The sequence below is a fragment of the Tachypleus tridentatus genome, chromosome 10, assembly GCF_004210375.1.
Source record: "Tachypleus tridentatus isolate NWPU-2018 chromosome 10, ASM421037v1, whole genome shotgun sequence".
NCBI classification, from domain to species: Eukaryota; Metazoa; Arthropoda; class Merostomata; order Xiphosura; family Limulidae; genus Tachypleus; species Tachypleus tridentatus.
The window spans coordinates 54,950,033-54,973,721 of record NC_134834.1 but is presented as its reverse complement, the minus strand read 5'-3'; the positions used below and the strand labels follow the sequence as shown (position 1 = coordinate 54,973,721).

General features: G+C 34.2%; 1 long non-coding RNA gene across 1 annotated transcript; it reads right to left on the bottom strand.

Annotated features, from left to right (window-relative positions):
- Positions 1-9,118: 9,118 nt before the first annotated feature.
- On the bottom strand, positions 9,119-21,969 carry LOC143228073 (uncharacterized). Its single transcript, XR_013015173.1, has 3 exons — positions 21,866-21,969; positions 16,168-16,361; positions 9,119-10,160 (listed from the first exon to the last, which is right to left on the bottom strand). It is a non-coding gene; the product is annotated as an uncharacterized LOC143228073 (long non-coding RNA).
- Positions 21,970-23,689: the final 1,720 nt, after the last annotated feature.

Here is a 23,689-nt window from a genome sequence, read left to right as displayed (position 1 = left end):
TGCACGTGACCGTTTCCAAGAAGTCATGAGGGTGTTGTTGGTTGAACTACTATCTAAGCCTAGCATCAACTGCATGAATATACTGGCATATTCAATATATATACATATGAATCATAATTAAAGAGGCATACACAATTATAGTATATGAATATTTTTTCCATTAGTAATAAAAACAAAGATATGAACCGAATTGACAACTTCATGTTTTGCGGGCACAGTCGACCCTGGATTGAACGAAATATTTAAAACTTGTTCATTATTCAAAGCTTTGCTTTAAAATGCTTTCTTTTTATTGCCATTTCGTGTGGCTTTGGGGCTTACCAATTTTCATCATTTATTTCGTTTATCTAGTGGATAATTTATTTCGTAGAATAATTTAACTCGTCACAAAAGTACATATATGGTTAGCTGTGTCACACATAAAGAAAGAAAAGCAAACAACTCTTGGTTTCATTTATGGTAAGATATACGTTTTGCGTCTAGAAAAAGTTATTGTTTTAACATTGTTTATTCTTGAAGTTGAGTTATTTGAGGCCTGCACAATTAGCACATTTTACTTTACTTCTTCATATAATGCGCGATGCGAACATAAGTAGTCTAATTTTAAACTACGTAGCCTCTCCTTCCTTCTGTGATTCAGTAGAAGATCTTGTGGTTGATAACATTAAAATCGGGCTTCGATTGTGCGATGATCAGAGCACAGATAGCCAAGCCATTGTGTAGCTTTGCACTTAACCACTAATAATTAAAATACGTAACATATTGGAATTAATATTTTACTGCGCCATCTATTGAATACTTTATTTATTATTTGTAATTTTATTTTTATTGTTGAGAGCAAACCTGTATAGTGGTCTGTCTATCAATACTCTATCCAACTCACTTATCGAAACCTACTTTTCAGTGTTACGAGCCTTTGTACTTGCTGCTGAGCTACCTAGGAGATAATTTTCATATAAACTAATTATATGGTTGTTTATCGTTGAATTTCACGGAAAGCTACGCGAGGGCTATCTGCACCGGTCGCCCATAATTTTGAAGGAATAGACTAAAGGTATGGTAGTTAGTTAACACAACTCACCGTCAATTCTTAGACTGTTTTTTACTAATGAAAATTAAAAATGAATGCCACATCATAACTACCTCATAACTGAATGAGAGAGTAGAGATGTTTGATGACGGGTTTCGACCCCATAACCCATAGATTGCGAGCCGAATACCCTAACTACTAAGTAATGCCGTTTATTTATACATTTTAGTGGTATAAAACTAGTTGTGAAAACAATAAAATCTTTATAATATAATAACTCAGTGTCATGCTAGAATAACCCTATCTGATAAAAAACATCTAAGGTGTGAAAGGAAAGGAAAGGATTGATTGTCCGACTTAAAGAAATGGAATCTAAATTGAAGGTCAAACTGGCGGCTACACTTATAGCATTGATCATAAATTGGAGGTCAAACTGGCAGCTACATTTATAACATTCATCATAATTTTACAGCAAATATTCATTCATTAGTTAGCTAGGCCACATTCTTGTTTCCAACAAGGGGCGTGATGGGTAAAATGAAATATACTGCCAAGCTTAAAATTTGTTTATAATTACTTGCAGAGAACATGAATGTAACTTTGTCCGAAATATGAAGCGTTTTTTATATCATTAATTATTAACATAAGGCATTCATATTCAGTGAGTCACGGAAAGACCCTGTACTTTTATTATATCCAGCTTTTAATCTACAAAAAAAAATCCCTCTGGTGGCACAGTGGTATGTTAGCGGACTTATAAAAACCGGATTTCGAAACTCGTGATAGCCTTTTGTGTAGCTTTGTGTTTAATAACAAACAACGATAACAATCTATAAAAAACATATTTATATTGAAGATTAATTTAAAACTTATGTTTGTTGTGAAAAAATAATATATAAATATAGATACCAGGGTTGAAATAAAACGAGTGCAGACAAATCATCTGTGTGTTTGTGTGTTGTCGTATAGCAAAGCCACATCGGGCTATCTGCTGTGTTCATTGTGAATCTGAAGATTCACTGTTGTCTCACTGGGGAGCAACCATTAGTGACAGTCATGGTCGCTTGTAACAACAACTATGGAAATGATAAAATCTAGAAATTCAAGAAAAGTTTTAATTTTACATCGTAGATACGACGACGATGAAGTAAAATTAGAAGCACTCAAAAGAAAAAATTAACTGACCATCTTAACAAATTGTTTTTTCCTATGTTATCAAAGGAAAATCTTCCAAAGTCAGTACATCAAATACTTTTATGTAGTAAATGAAAGATATCATAGTATGGTAAGCGGCTTGGCATGGCCCGGTGAATTAAGGCGTTCAACTCCTAATCCGAGGGTCGCGAGTTCGAATCCCCGTCGTACCCAACATGGTCGCCCTTTTGGCTGTGAGGGCGTTATAATGTGACGGTTAATCCCACTATTAGTTGGCAAAAGAGTAGCCCAAGAGTTGGCAGTGTGTGGGGATTACTAGCTGCCTTTCCTTCAGTCTTACACTGCTAAGTTATGGACTGCTAGCGCAGATAGTCCTCGAGTAGCTTTGCGCGAAATTCAAAAAACCAAGCCAAGTATGATAAGTAGACCAACAACTCAGGACGACAAGATCTAATAAAAATATGTTCTATTTTATTGAAGACTTTAGGTTTTAGTAAAAGAAATAGTGATTTTCTTATGTTGCGACTATGTAGAGAGAGTCCTAATAAATCGGAATATTGTATCTCAGAACGGCTGATATGGGTATTAACACTTTTATTGATAAGCAGAGAACAATGTTTCAACCTTCCTAGGTCATCTTCAGGTTAACAAAGATGTTGGTCTAAGTGTGTGCGTATACATTTTTTCCACAATTTTTGAAGGAAATTTGTTGCTGTTGATGAAGTGATGTTTTATTTTGTTGATCTCATCGTTAATTTTATCAGGTGAACATAGTTTTGTGGCTGTGTTTATTTGGTTTCCTAATATGTTGAGTTTTGTTTTGTTTCATGTGCTGAGTCCCAGGGAATGCATAATCCAGTCTGGGTGATTTTTCTGTGGATTTCTGTTTTGAATTGTGTATCGGTTTTTGTGATCTTGAGGTTAAGAAATGCTATTTGGTTAGTTTTTCCTGTCCACAGGTGAACTTAATGTCGGAGTATATCGAGTTAACGACGTGGAAAAAAAAAAGTGTGTGTTCTGTAGATGTGAATTCAGCAATTGTGTCATCAACATACCTGTACCAGTACAGTGGTGGGTGTAAGGTTGAATTGATTGTTTGAAATTCAATCTGTGTCATAAATATGTTGGCTAGAACTAGTGGCACAAGATACCTCATACTTAGGCCAATTTTTGTAGGTAGTTTTGGTGGTAGTGAATTCTATAAAGGTTGTTAATTGGTTACTGGGAATTGTATCTATGGGTTGGAGTCTTGAATATAAAGCTCTAGAGTTGTCTTGCAGGCTTCACTGGTTAAAACTTCTGTGAAGAGGAAGATTACACCAAAACTTGCCATAAAGGCTTTATGGTTTCGTTATTAAAAATAGATTGAAAGTTAAAAGAGTCTTTGAAAAAGGAGCCGGCTGATATTACATATTTAGAAAATGCACACGCTATACATTTACGGAGATTTCTAGTTAAATGATTCATAGGTCGGCATTATGGAACGTAGTCTCACAATCTAGTTTGTGAGGTTTCGGGGTGCCGTATAGTTATGGTGTACGTGAGTCAGTCTTTCGTAGGTAACAATAAAGGTTTTCTGAGAATGTGTTGGTTATTTCATTTGTAGTAGTATTTTGTTTAGTTGTTTTTCATGTGTTTTTGTTGGATTTGGGTCTATTAGTTCAGATTTGTTTGTATCTGATAAGATGTTGTTCATTTTTTGAATTATTCATTAGTGTTCATTAAAACTACAACATTGCCTTTATCTGCTTTTAGAATTTTGATGTTGTTACCTTGTTTTAAGTTGTTTATAGAATTAATATCTTTTCTTGTGAGGTTGGTATTTAGTTTTGTTTTCTGTGAAATTATGTTGATGGTTTTGTGTGAAAATTATTTGAAAAAGTTGTTTATGATACTGTTTTGACATGTTTTGGGGAAATAGATGTTTTCAGTTCTACCTGGAAAAATGGGTTATTGGTTGTCGGTGGAATTATTGTCGAAATTGTCTTTTTTCTGGTGGTTGTTTTTCGTTGTTTTGTTGGTGTTTTCAGTTTGTGTAGAGTGGATCACCAGTCTTCTAACTAGGTCTTTCATACTAGCTTTCATTTCGACGGATGGAATATTTCTAGGTGTTACTGTAAAGATAAGTTCTCTGTTCAGTAGATGTATCTCTTTATTACTTAATTGCCAGTCGGATCTGTTAATTACGAGGTTTGTCGGCGGTTCGTCGTGTTTGCGTCTTCTTTGTTGTTTGCATCTTAGTTTATCTAGTTTCTTGTTGTGGCGGACCTACTTTTTCTTGTCGTTCTCACTATTGAGTTGATTGGTGTTGCTTTATATGAGTCCATAAACGTCTCATCACGAAACTTTTAATTTACATCTAAACACTTTTATCAGAAAAGAGAGAACCAGTATATGGACAATCTTTTCATAACTCATGTAAAAGGGTCCGACATAGCCACGAGGTTAAGGCGCTCGACTCGTAATCTGAAGGTCATGGGTTCGAATTCCTGTAACACCATGCATGCTCACCCTCTTATTATGTGACGATCAATGCCACTATCGGTTGGTAAAAGAGTACCTCAAGAGTAGGCGGGGGGTGGCGATGACTAGCTTCTTTCCCTCTAGTTTTATACTGCTAAAGTAGGGACGACTAGAGCAGATAGCTCTCGTGTAGTTTTGCGTGAAATTCAGAAACAAACAAAACAAACTCATGTAAAACAATAAACACGGTAAAAATAATTCTAGAACTACATGGATTACATTGTACTACAACATGTATTTAGACAACGAGGAAATAAAAAGTTTCACCATAACAAGAAATCTCAAAAAGATTTTTTTAAATTTAAATCCAATTTAACCAGATGAAAGAGATTGACGCAGCTATTGTGTTTTAGAACAAATAAGTAATTATTTATCAAACATGCCACACTAATAACATCAGAAATATTTTCTATCAGTAGTACCTTCTCTAAGTTTCAAACATTATATGGAAATTAGACATCTCTAGGAAACTTCACTGGTCTACCATCAAGACGATTCATTACATGAAGAGGCACTACATATTAGTTGAAGCTTTACTAGTATCTTCTAAAGGGTCTTGGCACACACACATCAGGAGATTTGTTTCATTGTTTATGAAAGGGAAGTAAACTTGGACGTTCGTCTATATCCGCCTATATCCAACACGCCAAATGGAGTGACAACAGAATTATAACTTATTTAATGTATTGGTCTCATGGATAAGCAGAAGTATTGAGAGTGGCCTCGTGACTAGCATACCAAACGGTAGAAATGATACTCCACGGTTCGAGTACCATTGTTACAAATCAGTCACACTCCGCATTTTTTGGTAACTTGTGCACTGTAAGCGTAACAGTCAAATCCCACTATTCAATAAGAGTAGCTCAACGGTTGGTTTGAGTGTTGTTGATTAACTGTTTTCCCTCTGGCCTGTCAGTTTAAAATTACGAGCAGCTAACACAAATAACCCTAGTGTAATTTTGCGCGCTAATATATGAAACAATCAAACTACTTAACGGGAGCAGATACACTCAGTGGCCATCTTCATAGCTTCATATTCTATTCACGTAATGCATATAGCCAAATAAAGACATGCTGTAAAAAGATGTTGAGAAATATACCTGGATAAAGATATATTTATTTAATATATTATGAAAGTATTCCCCCTCATTGCACCTATTGTTTACATGAGCGAAGAAGCACATTATGTTGATACAATAATAAACTGACATATAACGAACACCTACAGTACAATGATATTTTGAATAGCACTTTACAATCAACTGATTTTGATAAAGAAATAACTCTGATTAGGATGGATTATATTCAGTCATAACCTCCATCAGAACATTATGGGGAGTCGCACACATACGAACAGTTCCATTGGCACAGAACCCCTACAATATTCGTTTCTTTCCACACGATCTCTGTTAGCCAAGTCATTCAAAACATTAACTTAATAAATTAATCAATGCGGATGTCACAAGAGGAAATTCTTATGTCCTTAAACTGACCTTCTGTCTTATATATCAAATTTAGTTCAAATGGAGCTGAGCACATCCAATTCACTTAGAACGATTACTCCAGGACAGCAGTCTGCATTTTAATATTAATTCATTTTCTTTTGTTGTGAATGGCTTACACTTCTAATATTTGCATATTACAATTCCACTCATTCTTTCTTTATGATCACCCTCATTTTGACCATAAGCTTAATTTTCTTCAAATTAAATTTCCATTAAGATCTAAACTGATGCAGCGGATCATACGTGAACAACACACAACATAAAGTGCAGGGACAAGTGAGAGTATCTCGAACAAGTTTCATGACGTTTCATTGTTCATATTAGAGAATGTTATTCCCTTACATCAAGAAAACAGTGAACAATGAGACTACCATTTAACATAAAAACTGAACAAGTTCACACAATGCACTTTGATGCACCATAATTCAACATAAAACCTGAACAAGTCCACACAAAGGATAAAAAGCTTGCTGTTTAAAAAAAAAACGTTTACCACGGTGACGTAGCTGTAAGTCTAAGAGTATATAACTCTGAAACTTGGGTTTTGATACTCGTGATGGGCAGATCGCAGATAGCCCGTTGTGTAGCTTTGTGACTGACAACAAATAAGTTACAAAAAGAAAAAAATGTAAATCAAACATATTTTGATAACTTTTTTAATCTTATATTTGTTGGTTTTTATTCATTTCTATTTTACTTTTAGTAAGTTTATATCTAAAACGTATTTCTGTATTTATTTTTCACTACATATATATATATACTAAGATTTATATTTGTGTTCGGTCTTTACACATTTCGGCCCGGCATGACCAGGTGGTTAAGGCACTCGACTGGTAATATGAGGGCCGCGGGTTCGAATCCCCATCACACTAAACATGCTCGCCCTTTCAACCGTAGAGTGTTATTATGTGATGGTCAATCCCACCATTCGTTAGTAAAAAAATAGTCCAAGAGTTGGTAGTGGGTGGTAGTGATGACTAGCTGCCCTTCTTCCTGTTTTACACTGCTAAATTAGCTTTGCGTGAAATTCAAACTAAATATTTGACCAATTATACACTTTTATAATGCATTAGTTCTATTCCTTAAATATATTCACTTCATATACATGCATAGAATCTCAACACTTACCTCTAGATATCTTTCAAATGTTCAGCATTAATTCTTTTGAGATCTCATATTTGTTTTACAGTTTCGAAAAAAAACCCACAAAAACGAAAAGATGAATGCATGTACCCTCTGAATGATAAAGCTGTAATAAGTTTAAGGATTAGGTGGCTCATGTAAATAAATGGTATTGAAAGTTAATGAGTAGTTTTAGCTTTAACTGATCAAATTTTGTTACTTTCCAAGTTAATAATTGTATTTTTATTTTAAGCACTAACAAGATTCGGGAATTAATATAACGTAATCATAATTGGCATCAAAGGAATATGTAATATGTATATTTCCTTAATTCACATGAATTTGCATGTGAGAGTAACTTTCTTTAATTCACATGAATGTGCATGTGCAAGCCAAGTCATTCTTAAAGACATTTTTTTTTTTACAACTTATACGGAAAATGTGGTCTCTGATATGAAACTTTTCGTTTGTATAAATCAACTGGGAAACATATTCACTTTTTATATATACTGTGATGTTATTCTAAGCATATAACTCTTTTTCATTTCTAGTTTTAAATTCAACCGGAGCACCAGTATTCTTGCGTTATGGTGGAAACAGACATCATTGAGGGTGGTTGATGACTTGTAACCTTTTGGAGGATCCTATTGGACTCGAAAAACGTCTCTGTGGATATTTACCAACCCCTTCCCAACCTTCAGTTTCCTAATTTCATTGTGCAATCCTAAACTGGCCTTTTACATATTTATCTGTCACTTTACTTACATTTATCGAAAAGGACCCAAACATTAGTCCATTTTGCAATTTACTCCTGCTATTAATACTTCTAGTTTTCCTACTACCACAATTCAATCCAGCTGGAACACACTTAAGCGCCATTTAAATAGCTCTGTAGATTTTTCCAGCTGAACCTGAATGGTTTCCTAGATTGGTTTTATTCATTGGCATGTGCTTGGAAGATTCAAACAACCATAGCATTGTAAGAAATAGCGATGTGGATCTAGTTATGCCTCGAAGTACTTAAATATTAAATAAACGTTTTGACTATTTTTTGTTATTTTTAATCTCGTGTCAAAGCTCCTCCATGAGGGCTATCTGCGCAAGCCGTCTCTAAGTTAGCACTGTGAGACTAGAGGGAAAGCAGCTAGTCATCACCATCACTTTATAACGCTTTCATGGCTGAAAGGGCGAGGACGTTAGATGTGACGGGGATTCGAACGTGCGACTTTCGGATTTCGAGTTGAGAACTCTAACCGCCTGGCTATGCTGGGCCGCGTTTCGATTGACCAAAGTTACTTGTTGTAACATTTCATACTTCAGTGTAGCTGTATGCAAGACACTGGAAAGGGTATCTGAAACTGGCACTGTAACAAGAGAAATGGTCGAGAATTTTTAACAGAAGTGGCAGGTAGCGCAGAGCATGTTCGTTACGAAATAGACAGTGATAAGATACAGGTGTTGCAAACGGCCTTGCTGCAAGTGCGAATATTACCTCGAGAGCAGCAAGCAACTATCCAAGTGGTTCTCAATGGACATGTTGCTGCTAACAAACCACTAGTGAGAGGGTATTAAACTGAGAGTTTGAAATGAACATCAAACCAATAGTGACGTTATGTGCTGTTTACACATGAACACATATTCAAATTATTTGTCTACAGTTAATGACAGTTTGTTTGACATGAAGTGAAGGTTGACATTATAGTCAATCTATACCTGCAACAAAAGATAACTGCAGCATCTCAGACGACGATATCAAGAGTGAAGAAACTGATGGTACCCTAAGAATGGCACATATTTACATACACTCAGATTTCATGAGTATTTTATTATTAACAAATTCACCGTCTACTTCACATTAATCATCGTTTGTGACTCCTGTACGAGTTCTGTTTGGGTGTTTCGATATTTAGTTCTCTCACTATATATTTAATGCACTGGTTTAACAGACTGCTTAAGAGACTCGCAGACACTTAACAATGGTTTCCAGACCTTCGTCTAGCAGATGACAGCTACCATAAGTTAATCTATCTTTACAAATTAAAATCGCTGTTGTGGAGTGACGGTTTCAGTGGGGAATTAGGTGTGGCTGATGTTCCGTAACCAGCTTTAAAACTACTGTTCATTCCCCTTGTTTTTGTTAAGAAATTAATATTCTAGTTCTAATTTGCTTGTATTTTAAGTTAAATATTTCTTGAACAAACTGAAGTGACGTAATGCTCTCTTTACTGATAATTTAAGAATTTCAAAATTATTGTGCAGAATAATTATTAAAATAAAAAGTTACATAAGCATTAAATGATAATAGTGACAATGAGGGAAGAGAAGAAAGTATACAAAAAGAAACAGAAAAGACACACAAACAGTACAGGTTTAAGTACATGATACGTTTTGTTTTTTAATTCGCACAAAGCTACACGAGAGATATCTGCTCCCTAATTTAGCAATGCAAGACTATAGGAAAGGCAGCTAGTCATCACCAACCACCGCCAACTCTTGGGCTACTCTTTTACCAACGAATAGTGGGATTGACCGTCACATTATAACGCCCCCATGGCTGGAAGGGCGAGCATGTTTGGTGTGACGGGGTTTCGAACCTGCGACCCTCGGATTACAAGTCGAGTGCCTTAACCACCTGGCCATGTCGGGCCCCTATATGTTTTGTATGGTTTCTAAAATAAAGAAACTTTGAGCTTTTGAAAAATGTCTTTACGTTTCATTCATTGTTGTCCCCCAGTGGGACAGTGGCAAATCTTGGGATTTATAATGCTACCATGAGCTGTTCGATTCCTCTCGACGGACACAGTAGACAGCCCGATGTGTGTTTGCTGTTGAAAAAAAACAAACAGATTTATTATGACCAATAACGTGCTAGAAAAAATATATACAGCAGGTATTACTACATTTGAATGTAAGTCAGTATTTTATAAAATGTTTTCGTAAACAGCATAACTTGTGGTTATGTAGTATCCTCTAGCAGCGCAATTGGTAAGTTCTGAGATAAGTATTTATATATTAAGTTAACAATTCAAAATTTTATTTATAATAACATTATCATGGTCAACAATAAACAGCTCTCCTGTTGGCACAGTCTGCGGACTCACACCGTTAAAAATCAGGTTTCGATACCCGTGGTGAGCAGAGTGTAGATGTAGCTTTGTACTTAATTTCAATCAATCAAACAACAATAAACGGAAGTACAAAATAACGACATTTGATATGTTAAGTATTGTCATCAATATTGTGAACGAAAGCTACAAAAATAATATAATACACCTTGGGTAGAGAACATGGAAACACTAGATGTAAGCACAATCAACTGTCACAGCCTCACATTTAGGATTGCAAATCCAGAACGGAGGTAATAGTTAATATTTAAAATAATTAGGATAGTGTAATATCTTAAAACAGTAGTAACTGAAAATAGAAATTACAATTAATTGATTATTATTGTAAGTCATGACACTAATAGATTAAGCGGAAAATCTTAAATTAATCGAAAATAAGAACCAGAATCATAATAACGATATTTCGATTATTTGGTTAGTTGGTGTAATTGAAATCACACTAACTTGGATTAGTTGATTATTTTCGTGACATTAATTAGTACTCATAGATAATCGATTGTATCGATCCATCGCCCAACTCCATTATTAATAGTATTTGCTATTCAATTTATTGACTTGTTCATTAATCGATTACATAAAACTAATCAATTAATACGCCCTCTCATCCATACAAGGAAATAAATAAAAAAACAGATTTTTACTATTTTGATAACTTTTTCATAGTCTAAAATTACATTTCCCTTTTTTTTTTTTTTTTGAGTAGTTTTCCAATTTCCCACTGTTTGTATAACATACCTCTTCTGAAAGACATCATTTGCGTATTTTACAAAATCATAGTTTCGGTCTAATATGTTTCTGTTGCCACAGTTTTTAAAAAGTAAATTTATTGTTCATTTTGAAGTACAAAAGGCTACTCGTGCTCTGCTCGCCACAGACCAAGAAAAGCACAAATGCTTCTTGTTTTATCCGGGGCGTAGTATCTATTATATCATATATTACACAATGGCTAAACCTACAGTATATGAGATCAACAATGAGATATTACAGAAATTAATGCTAGACATAGTTCATTATCCTAACCAACTATCAATACCTGTAGCCGTGCCATTTGTTCGAAAACAACAATATTACAGGCAAAAATGAAGCCTTCCATTCTAATTGTTGCAACCCGAATCATAACTCATCAGCAATTATAGTGTTTATTAATATACAAACACAAGATATAGGGCAAGCAGGAGGAACCACAGCAAAAATACATTTAACATCATAATTAAGTTCTAACACCTATATCCATTCCATCCGTTCCCCGCTAGTACAGCGGTATGTCTACGGACTTACAATGCTAAAATCAGGAATTCGATTCCCCTCGGGTGACTCAGCAGATACTCCGATGTGGCTTTGCTATAATAAAAAACACACACACACCATTTCATCCACGACAGAACCACCATATGAAGTCGGAAAACCCATTACAGATGGCAACATGAGAGAAGTATTACTCTGACAAAATCCAGTAGCCAACTTATTTATTGTACGCTAAGAAGAATGATACAGATCTACCTTAAAGAAGGTTTGTCTTTAATATGTAAATGCAACATACATATGCAAACAAGAAGGCTCAAGAATGCAATAAAAAACTGAGTTCTCACAATACAGGGATTGCAAAGTCGTTTCAGCAAATGGATATTTTAAAATTCATGTCGATCAATTGTCACAATAATTACTAGATGTTACACTCAATCAACCAAAGTAGTCCTAGCTTTAATGACTTAGTAGAATTTAGGTCGTCTGCAAGAAGAAAATATTGTATCACTCCATTAGGCACGTCAGAAAGTAAGGACCTCCACGTTTTTTGATATTTTCTAAATATCCTAATTGCTGTAACTGATTGACTAACATAAACTATTTTATAAACATTTTAGCATAAAATTGTATTTAATAGCTCAAACGTGAAGGGTCTTGATTTTCCTTTGACATTTGTATCTTGCAGGTATCAGCTTTATTAATGTTAAGGTTGACATTGACGCCATAACACAGAACAAACATTTGAGCGGTTCTGCTATTGGCTTCTTATTTTCTGAATCGTCTTCAACAATCATTGTACTTTCAAAATTTTGCTTAACATTATCTGGGCCAAGATCATATGACAGATTGTAGGATGTTTTCATTGAAATCTCACTCACCAGTTTCTTCAACATCTGATTTCTGGTTCAGCCAGGTACATTACCGACAAGTAATTTTATTTGTTAATCAATTTGATTTTTTGCACATGATGTGACGACTGCAATTTAAAGTTTGATTGGTCGAAGTGTAAGTAAATCCAGCTAAGCTTAATCTTTCATTTCTCTGCTATCTTTTTATAACATTGTTTTAAATACGGCTGTTTTTCACCATCTGTTGATTCACATATCCATATGCAACAACTAATGCAAATCTTAAACTTTCTATGTATTCTTCCAGACGCTGACGCACGCGTGCTCTTGAAAGGAGGGCATACATTACATTCACAGAGAACTGTTTCACAGCTGCACACCAGCAAATTTAATGAACGTCCAATCAATTGTTGCTCTGTTGCTCAATGTATCAGCAAGACGCATGAAATATATTTACTCTAGTTAATTCAGACAGTTTTACAGATTTTGTAACAATATGTTTTACATGCTTTTTAACCTTTTCAACAAATAGTAACATTATGAATGTCATGGTGAAGTGAATTTCTTCACCACATCCAGCACTCAGTACTTCTCTTCAAACAACTGGTTGTTGAAGATTATTTTTTTGATCTGCGTGAATTTCTCCAGGTGCTCGGAATCGTAATATCTATTATTCATCAAAATTATCAATAATGGATTGTACAGGTAAGCTTCAGTCAAGATGACGAAGCAGTAAAAAATGACCAGCACATATGAATTACTGTTATCAATCTCCTTAGGAGAAACAAATTAACCATGCAATTGCTCATCAATTGTCAAAACAACCACACAGTTTGTTGAAAATTGTTATATTACTGGTTTGTGTAACATGTATGTATCCTAACGACTTAACTAGTTATCCCGGCATGGTCAGGTGGGTTAAGGCATTCGACTTGTAATCTGAGGGTTGCGGGTTCGAATCCTCGTCACACCAAACATTCTTGCCCTTTCAGCCGTGAAGGCGTTATAATGTGACGGTCAATCCCACTCTGCGTTAGTAAAAGAGTAGCCCAAGAGCTGGGGGTGAGTTGTGATGACAAGCTGTCTTCCCTCTAGTCTTACACTACAAAATTAGGGACGGCTAGCGCAGATAGCCCTCAGTAGCTTTGTGTGAAATTCCAAAAAACAAACTTAACTAACTAGTTTTTGACCTGTTTCAGAGTGATAGACTTACCTAATGCTCTACAATAACTGAAAGAATGTGTAGAATTATAATAAATAATTGTGTTGTTTTATTCACATCGCTTATTACGCCTGATTAACATAAGCTAATTAACTAGTTTCATTTATTTTACCCTCAACACCTTATGCAATAGTAATTATAATTTGACATATTTGGTCCGCGGTAAATTTACGAACTTGCTCCGTTAAAGTCCAAGGCTTGGTTCCTCGCGGTGGCAATGGCAGGTAACTCACTGTAGCTTTGCTCTAAAATAAACAAAATATTTTTAGAGCCCCACTTTGTTTATATAGTAGCATATTATTCGCCTGTAAATTGTTTGATATCAATATCCCTCCCGGACACGGATGATATCTGTAAAAAAGGAAGAATTTCTTAAAACCGCAAAAAATCACCTTTGCTGTCAAAGTAATTATAGTATTTTGTTAAAGGTAGTGCTGGAAACGAGAAAAAACTAACTGGTGATATCGAAAACGAGCGTCATGCGGGAATTCTGTGTGGAAAAAAAATAGGCTATTATAAAACTCGGAGTTTAATTTGTTTTGTTTTTTTTAATTTCGCGCAAAGTTACTCGAGGCCCATCTGCGCTAGCTGTCCCTAATTTAGTAGTGTAAGACTAGATGGAAGGCAGCTAGTCATCACCACCCATCGCCAACTCTTGGGCTACTCTTTTACCAACGAATAGGGGGATTGACGGAAACATTATAACGCCCCTACGGCTGGGAGGGCGAGTATGTTTGGTGTGACCGGGATTAGAACCCGCGACCCTTGGATTACGAGTCGAACTCCTTAATACACTTGGCCATGCTAGGCCCCGGAGTTTAATTATAAAACTTGAATAGATATGTTTAAAGTTATTAAATTAACAATTGGCTATTAAGTTATTATCAACTCTTATTGTACTTTACACTTAGGAGTGAAATGAATAATTCCCTATTTTATGCACTGTAGAAAAAGGGAAAAGGTCACCATTTTGTGCATGGTAAAAACAAAAACAAAACATGTTTCAAGATACAATACACAAAAACAATATTATTCTCCATATTATGAATACCCAAGAAGGAAATGGAATATTTAGGACAAAAAACAGGAGTTTTAGTGACATTTGATTTTTAAAGCCTAGCATATAAAAGTGAATATTTCAAAGCTTATAAGGATTACGCTATACGAATTTTTATTTTAAGTGATATACACAAATCAACAACAACTTAAACACAAAATCTACTTATAATGTTTACCTGTAGGTATATGTTATGGGCTATCGCAATATAAAAATATAAATTTATCTTGATTATTGTTTTAATTCAGAGTGAAACTTATATTTCCACATATCCTTCATGTGGCATTTTACACTGCGAAACGTTTTTTCCAAGTAGTGTAATTTTGTAGCTTCTTGTTCTTTGTTTCAGAGATTTCTATAAGTATTATGTACAACTGGTAGTGCTGATGTCTGTCAGTACTCGGTATAACTAGTAATACTTGTTGAGTCTTTGTTTCAGATATTTCTATAGATATTACGTATGATTGGTAATACTTTTTTTTTCTTTGTTTCAAATATTTCTATAAGTATCATGTATAATCATGAACCACAATTGGTTTATAGTAGGTTTGACTTTCTTTAAATTTTGCACAAACCTACACAAGGGCTATCTGCACAAGCTACCCCTAATTCAGCAGTGAAAGACTAGAGAGAAGGCAGCTAGTTATCACTACCCACCGCCAACACTAGGGGTACTATTTTACAGACGAATAATTGGATCTATCGAAATTTATAACGTCCCGACGGTCGAGAGAGCGAGTATGTTTGGTGGACGGGGTTCGAACCCACGACCAGCAGATTGCGAGTTGATCGCCGTAATCACCTGGCCATGCCAGGCCTCATAATAGGGATAGCAAGGAGTGTCACAAAAACCTTAATAAAAAGTTCTGGCAAAGAGCACTTTAAACAGTAAAGATTCAGTTAAAACAACACTTTAACTCTTTTACTGTTCACTGCCATGGTTGTACGTAAGTAGAAATGCACAAAAGGCTCACGTATGTTAGATATAGAAGGAAAGGGAAATCCGCTCAAAACGTTTGTATTTCTTCTTATTGTTATTATTTTCTTACCAGCCTATAACAAAGACGAATTGGTATATTAGATCCAAACCTTCTGTAGAATACTAAATAAGGTACTGCGAAGGTCGTAGACATATTGAAAAATCGACTTGTTTTTTCTATATTTTACATAAGCTAAAAACATCATAATTCTAGTGTAAACGATATTATCACTACCCCTTGAAGTTGGCTTACTTACAGAATATCTGGTGTTCCTTTGAAATGCTTAAGTAGAGGGTAAAACAGAAATTACTGGTCGTTAATAGACGAACATTAAATGACTGTAACATGTACTTACTCAGTGCTTTCAACATTATATAGCTGGTGTCTTCAGGGAGCCTAATGTTAATATCTGATAATTACTTCAATCCAGTAGGGTTAAAATTCTTTCATTTTCTTAGTACGTCGTTGATCAAGTCAGTTGTGTCACTGTTCAGGATAGATCTTCCACAAATCGTTAAATATCCTCGATCATTCCATGATATATCCCCACTAGAATGTATTAAGTTTAATAGGATTTTAGCTCTCTTTTTATAATTCTTAGGAATGTTTTCGATAATCTCTAAACTTTTGTATATTTTTAATGGGATCCATGGCATGGGAATGAAAGATCTGATTACGTTGTTGCAACCTGCTTACCAACTTTGCTTTATTATCTACAAGTAATGTATCGTTATTTATATAGTTTATTTTAGTTCTGTATTTATAAAAATATCCAATATAGGCTGTTTATGTACTATTTGATGTAATTACTAAATAATTTATTTCTTCCAAATGAAGGACTTGTCAGTATCAGTACATGACGGCTGTTACTTACGAAAGAAATAATCTGTGTTAATATCTGTTAATTATGATTAACAAATTTACTGACTGTAAGGAGGAAATTAAAGGTTTTGAAGATAAAACAAAAAAACGTTGAAATATATCCTCTCGGTCTATTTTCCCGAGAAAAAGATTGCTCTCTTAACATTTTAGTCCATATTCAAAACTAGATGGGCTATTCAACTACATTAGCTCTGGTGGTGCGTATGTATGTTTTCTTTTAGCAAAGCCAAATCTGCTGCATCCACCGAGGAGGGCTTCATGGTGTATGTTGTGTTGTCAGCACGACGTCCGTCCCTCTAACCACTTTTAAATATAATCTTTCAGTGGAGCCGGTGATTTTAGGAAGATAACCCTATATTATGTATGAAGTCATGGAGTAAAAAAAAAATTAGTACACATAATATTAAATTTTATCACACACATGCTTAAAATAATTATTTTAAAAACAGGTAGTTGTTTTTCCTGCTTAGTAGGGATTCTGTCATAGTCTAGACATACATTTGCCCATTGCTGTGCATTGTATAAAGATAATTTAGCTACATAGAAACTATAAATCCTCACTATGTTCTCAAATCACTCTCTATGACACTTTCCAGGTGCAGTTTAACATTTTACATCTCGAACTAATGCGATTAAATGGACGATAACTACAATAAATCATCATGAACTGTATCAGATAGTCACTAACTATGTTCATTATAATTATAATGTATAAAAATTAACTAACATATCAAGTAATCCTTGGCCAGAGTTGAGTTTAATAAGCGAGCAAATAAGATAAATAAAAAAATTAGGAATTTAAAAACCCGCAAATATGGATTGCACAAAAAGGTAAAGAAACAAGGCAGAAGATATTGTAGACATTATTTATTGAAACTACAAATCTCCATTTTGACCCCAACACATGTAATTCTAGGTAACAGCATGTTATCAAAATAGGGATTTGTAGCTGGAACAACTTACATCTGCAGTATACCCAGCCTTATTAACTTATTTTTTATACGATTCATATTTGCAGGTTTTATAAATTCCTAATTTTTTATTTATCTTATTGTACTGTATGTTGGGTGTTTGTTTCAAATATTTCTATGGATATTAGACATAATTAATAATACTTGTTTCCTATCACATTTCCGAAATAGAATAATTTTTTTCATACATCTTGTTCCTTGTAAAGATTAAGCTACTGTTAGTTTCCATGGTTTCATTTTATGATAGTATTAATTGAATTTTGTGGTTTCTACATGTAAACAAGTTTATTTTATTTGTTTTTTATCAAAATATTATTTATAGTTTGTTTATGTATTAACTGATGTAATTACTAGACAGCAGTTTGTTTCTTCGAAACTGTTGATGAAATAATTTATAAAAATGTCATGTATCACTTTGTATCTGAACCTTTTAGGATTTTTAGCCTTAGTATTGCTATGTGTAAGAAAACAAAGTCAGAAAATATGTCAGTAATGTCAGTTGTGATTTGATGTCGTTTTAATTAAGATGTGTGGTGAATCAATATTGAAGATGTTGCATTCATTAGCCGTAGAGATGGTTGTAGCTTGTGAGATGAAAAAATGTACTTCTTTCGAAATCCAGAGATACATGTAGAGTGTTATTTTTACCAGAAATATTCAACTGGAGAAAACAACTGGTTTAAAACTTGTCTTTACAAATTAGCTGAGTGAACTTTAGTGTGTAATTGTTAATTATTTACATTTTTAGAGAAGGTTTGGTACATTTCTGCCCACAAAACAATAGAGTGGGTCACCATTCTGCGTAGCTAGGTCGGTGAGGGTCATTTTTCTCTTCCAGCAGATTTCGAAATTTCCTCAGGTCATTTTTTGAGAAAAATATTACTCCTTTTCAACAAAGTTTCCTCAATCTTTAAAGCTATTTGGTTATTCAAATGCTTTAGCCTGGTGTTGGATGTATGTTTTCTCATCTCGAAACCACATCGGACTATCTGTTGTGTCTACCGTCAGTCGAACCCCTGATTTTGACATTGTAAATCCGTATACTTACGTAGACTTCGGTGGTGCACACTGTGTAGTCAGCATGACATTTTTTTTTCTAGCCACTTTTAAATACAATCTTTTAGCAGAGACGCGAAGAAAAACCTACCAGTTTTATCAGCAGTAATCCTTACAAGTGCTGTGAATCATGTTCATGGTTATTTTTAGAACAAGTAAACAATACGTGAAGAAAGATGTGTTGAAATCAGGTGTTTTATCTCAATAACGAATGGTACGAAAGTTATAAATATTCCCTCCAAACAAAGGACTGATCAATATCAGTATATAATGGTCTTAAGCGCATCGGTAAAAGACATTTCACAAGTACTGCAATATATTATGAAAGAGAGAATCGGTATTAATCCGTTAATTATCGTAAAAAATATACTGATCGTAAAGAGTAAATTAAAGGTTTTAAGGCTGAAACAAAGAAACTTTAATGTTAGTACTCTTAACATTAATATTGCTGTTAATAAAATAAAAACGGAACTTTTCAGTAATCATTTAAAGTTTTTAATAAGTCTAGTAAATTATCCACAAATGTTTCTATAAGATTGTTAAAAATTGTCACTGTTTTGCGCTTAAAAAACTCATAGAGGCCAAGTGTTTTTACTAAAGAACACTTTCGTAAAATTTAGTCAATAAACCTATAAATACTTAATGGAAAGAAGTGAACTGCAGATTTGTATTTAACTCAACTTGAAATTTAACAGATAAGAAATCTTACTAGCAAAGCTTTACACATAAGTCGTACGTGTATAGGGTTAGGGTTATCAGATACCAGAGTACCGAAAGGAGGACAATGAAGTTGAGGACAGATATAATATTCGAAAGTAAAAATGTAGGTGTACGTATATATATTTATGTACACAGTATACATTTATTTACCCATACATATGTTTGCCTGGGAAATGGACAATTTTTGTAACCAAAACGCTCACAGCGAAATCCTGGCGGCGAGTTGTCTTGGACCCTATTTGCGCGTGTGTATAAATATATATACGTAAGTGTATTTGATTTCATTCTCATATTTCCCAGTAAAGTGCTGGACAATATCAATGTAATAAAAATGCCTTCCCTACACATATCGAAATTATGCTGTTTATAATATTTTATTTAATTATCAAAGTTTCTTCGGCGGCTAAACAAATCTGGAAAAAAAAAAAAAACTCTATTGACAAAAACAAAGCACATTATTTAGATTAAGATATATCAAAGCCTCTAATTCAACGTTCAACATCAAATATCAATGTTAAAACAGATATATGATAGTAAATCCGCACACTTTACTCTATTTATTATAAGTAATCAGTGTTAAAACAGATGTTTTGTGGCAATGAATCCTATAACTTACATTCACTAAAGACATAAATAACTATACATTTCTTTTTAGCTTTCACCCTTCAAATTAAAATATTACTTGGCCGATAGTAGCAGTGATGTCCTGTCTGCTAGCCATAATAACAATTAGTACAGTCTATCAAAGTCTTAGCTTTACTATTCTCATCTTATTGAAGATTTTAACGTCCATCTGATGTGACTAAAAGTTTACGTCGTGTCGTTAGTACGTAACACGATAAATAAGTAGAAGTTATCCTTTTGTTAAACTGTTTTGCTTTTGATTCAGTAACACAAACAACTCACGACTAAGCAACGTTTAACATTATTTCTTGATTATTGTTAAAGTCTTTGAAATCGTGAACTCTGATTGAAAAGTTATTCTGTATAATGTTTGTTGGAGGATAAATAAGAAGAAAAAGATAAATGATAAGGGAGTGCAAGACTCATATTTTACCGAATAGCTTTGCATTCAGTACAAATGCACTCTTTGCTATTCGATAAATGTTAATGCTTACTTATTGTTTCCATTTAGATTTTAAAATTCTCAACTGCAAATGATAAAAACTCCGTAAAACTCGAGCTAAATTAAAAATAATACAAAGATAAATAACAACTCAAGGCAAAAAAATTTTGTTAACAAATGTTTTTGCATTTTGTGAAGCAAATAGTGCACTATTGAGCAAACGTTTTAATTAACAGCACAGCATTTGATAACAATATGGAGTTTCTTGTTACCAAGATTCCTTTGGTAACAAACACCACATGCCGCACAGTTCTACGAAAGTTAACATTTGTTTCTTGACTTTCGTTGCATTTTCTAAAATTTTGGTATTTTGACCGTCGAATTTTACTGAATAACTAATCTGATTGGAGAGACTCGTTCCCAAACCTCGACGTTACAGAGCATGTGCCATAGCAAAACTTTGATATGTAACCTCAAAATTCATTGAATGGTTGATATAATTTTTTTAAAAAGTGTAACAGTTATGTATTTTAATTGCCGGCATGGCCAGGTGGTTAAGGCACTCGTTTCGTAAGCCGAGGGTCGCGGGTTCGAATCCCCATTACATCAAACACGTTCGCCCTATCAGCCAGGAGAGCTCTAAAATATGACGGTCAATTTCATTATTCGTTGGTAAAAGAATAGCCCAAAAATTTGGCGGTGGGTGGTAATGACTAGCTGTCTTCCCTCTAGTCTTACACTGCTAAATTAGGGACGGCTAGCGCAGATAGCCCTTGTGTAGCTTTGCACGAAATTCAAAACAAACCAAACCATAATAAATCGAAGACTAGTTCGGGATGAATTATATATAATACGTGACACCGTACTACTGAGAACAAAAATGATTGATTCACTGTTAGCTTACCAATTTATAATTGATACTAGGTATTTGTCTAATTTACAATGACAAGTAATGTCATGATTAACCAACTTGTAAAAGAGTTAGCACTATAACACTTGTTGTTGTAACAAATGGCATATATAATTAGTGTTCTGACTACTTTAAATTGAGCAAAACGTGTCGTCAGCAGTGGATACTTCAAATATAGTAATAGTTATAATCCTGTTATTATACTCTTGTAATTTTTGAAAATCCCTAAGTACTACACAATGAATGTTGTGTTAAAAATATAATAGGTCTGGTACTAATACCTTATCACGAGTATAATTTAGTTTTATTAATTTTAATTTATTGTTGTACATTTATTGTAAAGATTATTGTGGATTATTGGCTAAACACTCGATTTAGGTCTAACTTAGGTTTCTTAAGTTGGCCGAACAGAAAAGTAAGAACAGTATATTTAGATAGATGTACTCACTGTTGAGTTGAGCCTGTCGATATGACTACACACTCCCGCTGGTACAGTGGTGAGTCTACAGATTTAGACTGCTAAAGTCAGCTGTTCGATTCATTTCGTTGGATAGAGCAGATAGCCTGATACGGCTTTGTTGTAAAAAATACACACTATATGACAAGATGGCTTGGTGCAGAGGTTTGTGTTAATGGAGAAATGGAAAAGGCCGAATTATAAAGCGACTAAATGAAAAGCAAAGTTTATACAAACACTTGACTTTAGAAATCCCAAACCGCTAAAAAACTTTACTCAACAGAAAGATTAATCAAACAGATATTTGGTAAGGCGAAGAAATATCAATAGTCTCTGGAAAATAAAAGTATTTGTTATTGTGTTGTTTTAGAATGGTTTTTCAGCGTTAATCTATCCAACAGTTTTAAAATAAAAGAACCTCATAGTTAATGTTCAACAAAGCAATCAATCATTAAGAAAAGAGAGGTAAAAGGCACCCTTGTGTTTTGATTGGATATTCACCTTGCTTCACTAGAAAGCGCATATTGTATTTTACTATTGTATTGTTTTTATTACGCATTTTGTGTTCAATAAAATTTATTTTCAAGCTGAGTTGTAATAGTATTATTATATTTGTTTATTTGTTCTGGACTTCACTACACAGACGATTTTATGTACATAAAGCCTTCTTTAATTTTGATACGTTACATTACGAGGGCTATTGGTTAATGTATTTACTTTTATAGAATCGACTATAAAAACAGACGTCTTTGAACCTAAAACAAGGGGTTTACTTTATAGTTCCATTTAATTATATGAGTATAAAACAAATAAACTTAGAATTGGTAGTCAGAGATGCTTCTGTACAGTAAATACTAGTTAAATACCCAATCATTATATATATATACATACATACGTACAATGAAATTCGAAAACAAATAGACATAAATAAGTATGTAAATTAATGATATTATTTTCATTTAATTTAAAATGGTGTATATATATATATATATATATTGTAACCATAATAAGGAAACTCGACCCTTATTGTTGCGAACCCTTACTGTGGTGGGTTTTCCTTCTGGATAAATATCTACCTATATTAATCCGTATATCTGTACATAAACTACACCGATAAATTATAGAGACAAATAATATTTAATACCGTGTAGTTACATGTTTTGTGTACTGTAAGCAAGTCGGCCTGGTGTTCTTTGGTACTGAGGGGAAAAGATACTTGATGTCAGAGGGAAATAACAGTGCAGGTGTGTGATTTCTTATAACAAAGCCACATCAGGCTATCTGCTGTCTCTACCTAGCGGAATGAATAGAACATTTAAATTTAGCGTTGTAAGTCCCAAGAATCACCGCAGTCCCACCAGAAGACGGAAATACTGTTCATTCTTCTTCCTGGAAATAGTAAATTGGCCCGGCATGGCCAGGTGGCTTAAGGCGTTCGACTCGTAATCCGAGGGTCGCAGGTTCGAATCCACGTCGCACCAAACATGGTCGCCCTTTCAGCTGTGGGAGGCGTTATAATGTGACGGTCAATCCCACTATTCGCTTTTAAAAGAGTAGCTTAAGTGTTGGCGGTGGGTGGTTATGACTAACTGCCTTTCTTCTAGTCTTACATTGCTAAATTAGGGACGGCTAGCGAAGATAGCCCTCGTGTAGCTTTGAGCGAAATTCAAAAACAAAAAATAGTAAATTATCATTAGTTTCTGCATAGATTACATCGTTTTTTATTTATAATGTTAGAATTCATTAATTCATCAATTCAGTACTCGATGGTAATCCCGATAACACCTCAAAAGATTCAGCCAGCTCAAGATGTGT